Genomic DNA, 4,639 nt, shown 5'->3' on the forward strand with positions numbered 1-4,639 from the left:
GCGGGACTCGATCCCAGGACTCTGGGATCATGACCTGAGCCGAAGGCAGCGGCTTAACCCACTGAGCCACACAGGCGTCCCCTGAATCTTATGGTAGTTCTATTTTTGCATCACATCACATGACCTCCTTAATGCCCATCCCCCACTTACCCCATCCCCTTCCCTGGTAGTTCTATTTTTAATGTTTTCAGGAACTGTTATACTGTTTTCCGTAGTGGTTGCACCGATTTACATTTCCACCAACAATGCACAAGTGTTCCCTTTGTTCCACATTAACACTTGTTAGATCATGTCTTTTTGATTACAGCCATTCTAAGAGGTGTGAGGTAATATCTCATTGTGGTTTTGATTTGCATTTCCCTGATGATTAGGGATGCTGAGCACCATTTTGTGTAGCTGTTAGCCATCTGTATGTCTTCCTTTGGAAAAACATCTATTCAGATCCTCTGTCCATCTTTTAACAGATCATTTGCTTGCTAAAAGTTGTTTGAGTTCCTTATATATTTTAGATATTAACCCCTTATCAGATACATGATTTGCAAGTATTTTCTTTCATTTAGTGAATTGCCTGTTCCTTTTGTTGATATTGACCCACTACTAATATCACACTTAATGGCAAAATATTAAACACTTTGCCCTTAAGGTTAAACAAGAGAAGAATGCCTACTTGTATCACTTCTATTCAACACTGTATTGGAAATCCTACACAATGTAATAAGATGAGAAAAAAAAACAGGCAAAGATTAGAAAATAAGAAATAAGATAGTATCTATTTGCAAATGATAATAATATAATATAATATAATTATATAATTATATTGTATAATTATATGTTATATATAATTATATTATTATTATAATGATTTATACAGAAAATTCTAACAAATCTAGCAAAAAAAAAGAAACCTTAGTAGAAAAAGTGAATTTCCTCAATTTGTGGGATACAAGAAAAATATAAAGAGCCATTGTGTTTTTATGTTACAAGCAAAAACTGGACAATGAATTTTTTAAATACCATTTATAGTAATGTAAAAAAAAATATGAAATAGTTAGGCATAAATTTAACAAAGAGCATTCCAAACCTATTAATGAAAATTACATAACACTGCTGAGAGAAATTTTGAAAGACCTATACAAATGGAGAGATATACTATATTTGCAGGCTGGTGGATGCAGCACTGTTGAAATAGCAATTCTCTCTAGGTTGATCTGCAGATTTAATGCAAACACAATTGATGCAGGGCCTTTGTATACACTGAGCAGCTGCTACTAAAACTAATGTGATAATGCAATAGACCTAGAACATCCAAAAGAATCCTATAAAACAATGACCATGGAGAAAAAAAAAGTGTTCACACCAGAATCTTTATTTTCTAGCAGCTATATTTATAATTGCCCTGAAATGGAAATAATCCAAATGTTCTTTAATGAGTGAGTGGATAAACAAACTGCAATGTGTTCATAAAATGGAATATTACCCAACAAATAAAAGAAATGTTATTGATACATACAACACCTTGTTTGAATTTCAGAGACATCTTACTGGATGAAAGGAGCCTGTCTCAAATGTTTACACATACTATCTGATTCCATTTAGATGACATTTTCTAAAAGACAAAGCTATAATGACAAAGACTAGATTAGTGGTTATCAGGGTTTAAGAGCAGGGAAAAGGTGTCAGTGTTCTGTATTCTGAGTGTGGTAATGGTTACATAGATTTATGTATATGTTAAAATTAATATAATGATACAGTTTGAAATTTGTTTTTCCTAGATGTTCATTTTAAAAATCAAATCTTAAAGAGGAACAAATTTAAAAGACAAAATATCTAACTTCAGAACATATTATAAGTTGTAATGATCAAGACTAGTGCTACTGGCATGAGAATAAATCAATGGTCAATAAAATGATACAGAGACCCACATTTATACAGCAATCTGATTTTCCAAAAAGACATAAAGTCAAGCCAATGGGAAAAGACAATCTTTTCTACAAGGATGCTGGAACAACTTCATACAAAAAACAATGAACTCTGACTGCATTTCCTACACAGCAATTAATTCAAAACAAATTAGAGATCTAAACATAAAAATAATTAGAGATTTAAACATAGAAACTATAAAACTACCGGAAGAAAACTTCAGAGGCTATCTCTATGACCAAAAGGTAGGTGGAGATTTCTTCAGCAAGATTCAGGATTCAGATTCATAAAAGAAATAATTGATAAATTAGATTTCACCGAAATTAAACACTTCCCTCAACAAAAGAAACCATGAAGAAAATGAATAATTAAGCCACAGGCCAGGAGGAAATGTTTGTAAGGCACATACATCTGCCTAAGGAATTATACCCAGGATTTCCCTTTAATGGTGGAGGATCTTTCAGAGACCCAGTGAATTTTCCCACTATAAGGCCAGTTCGTATAGACGGCCTAAAAAATGGTGTGAAGTGTCTATAGAACTCAGAACATATCCTGAAAGTTCCTTCTTGCCTAACCTCTACTGTGTTTTTGTTTTCTTATAATCAGAATCTCTCTCTCTTTTTTTCTTACTGGGAAAGACACAAATGCTACACCCCTCCATGGAAGGCCTGATTTAAATGCATACCAGAAGCTTTGTTGCATCAGTCAGGTCTGTGTTTGCAAACAACAGGGACCAGCCTGGCTAGTTCATTAAAAAAAAAAAAAAGAATGTGCAGAATTGTTAAGGGATATTATGAGCTCACCTATTTTCCAGGGGAGCCAAAGAGGCAGAATCTGGGGCTGGGCAGCAATCACACTTAAGAGCTTCTCTAGCAAAAAGATCTCCACAGATGCTGCTGGGCACCTGTAATGCCCGGAACCAGATGCCAGAAATTTAGTGTCACCCGTGAAGTCTCAGCCTTCTTCCCCAGCATGCTCCCACACATATAGACATCTCCTCACATGGCCTATTGTGGAATTCCAGCAGAATCTATCTGATTGACAAAATCTGGATTGCATTTTTTCACTTTAGTTGGCTTCTTTCTAGAAAAAGAGGTCTTAAAATATAGGAAATTAGGGTATGCCTAGCTGGCTAAGTGGGAAGAGCATGCAACTCTTGATCTCATGGTCATAAGTTCAAGCCCCACATTGGGCCTGGAGCCTACAATTAATTAATTAATTAATTAATAGGAAATTAGCAAAACATTAGCAGGTTGTTCAAAAATGCTGGCTGCCAAGATAATCTTCTCTACACATACCAAACAGATGAGTTAAATGGAGGACATGATAGGAATCACTGTATCTGCATCTTTTAAGTCTTTAAAGTTAAACAAATCTTTGTAATTTCCCTAGGACTGTAGAATTTCCTGTGTTTCCAACTGTGAGAACTGGGAATTTGGTGAGCACCCAGACCCTCTATTGTAGTTGCTAGAGATACACCTCTGTTTATCAGACCTAGGAATTTTTTTAAATCTCTTTTAGAGTTGAAATAAAACACTAATGAATGGACCATTTCAGTCCTTGAGAATGTATGAGCAATTAGTAATGCTAATGATCGTTCTAGTTGCCATGTTAAGCCTGCTAAGTTATGGTGGTTATGGGGCACCTGGGTGGCTCAGTGGGTTAAAGCCTCTGCCTTCGGCTCAGGTCATGATCCCCAGGTTCTGGGATCGAGCCCCACATCAGGCTCTCTGCTCAGCAGTGAGTCTGCTTCCCCCATCTCTCTTTCTGTCTGCCTCTCTGCCTACTTGTGATCTCTGTCTGTCAAATAAATAAATAAAATCTTTTAAAAAAATTATGATGGTTGAGGGGAGGAGTCAAGATGTCGGAGAAGTAGCAGGCTGAGACTACTTCAGCTAGCCGGAGATCAGCTAGATAGCTTATCTAAAGATTGCAAACACCTGCAAATCCATCGGCAGATCGAAGAGAAGAAGAACAGCAATTCTGGAAACAGAAAAACAACCACTTTCTGAAAGGTAGGACCAGCGGAGAAGTGAATCCAAAGCGACGGGAAAATAGACTGCGGGGGGAGGGGCTGGCTCCCGGCAAGTGGCGGAGCAACGGAGCACAAAATTAGGACTTTTAAAAGTCTGTTCTGCTGAGGGACATCGCTCCAGAGGCTAAACCGGGGTGAAGCCCACGCGGGGTCAGCGTGGCCTCAGGTCCCGCAGGGTCACAGAAGGATCGGGGGTGTCTGAGTATCGCAGAGCTTGCGGGTATTGGAACAGGAAAGCCCGCTACAGAGACAGAGCCGACAGTGAGCTCACAGCTTGGTGTTACTTTGAACCGGTCGCAGGCTCGGTGAGCTCGGAGCGCGGCCGGAGGTCAGGCAGACGGGAGTAACTGGGCGCTGTTCTCTGAGGGCACACTGGGGAGTGGGGCCCCGGGCTCTCGGCTCCTCTGGGCCGGAGACCAGGAGGCCGCCATTTGTATTCCCGTTCTCCGGAACTCTACGGAAAGCGCTCAGGGAACAAAAGCTTCTGAAAGCAAACCCAAGCGGTTTACTCACCCTGGCCCCTGATAAGGGCGGTGCAATTCCGCCTGGGGCAAAGACACTTGAGAATCCCTACAACAGGCCCCTCCCCCAGAAGATGAACAAGAAATCCAGCCGAGACCAAGATCACCTACCAAGGAGTGCGGTTTCAATACCAAGGAGAGCAGCAGAATTCCAGAGGAGGAG

Source organism: Mustela putorius, unplaced genomic scaffold (assembly GCF_011764305.1).
Source record: "Mustela putorius furo isolate JIRA1106 unplaced genomic scaffold, ASM1176430v1.1 tig00000460_pilon_pilon_pilon, whole genome shotgun sequence".
Classification (NCBI taxonomy): domain Eukaryota; kingdom Metazoa; phylum Chordata; class Mammalia; order Carnivora; family Mustelidae; genus Mustela; species Mustela putorius.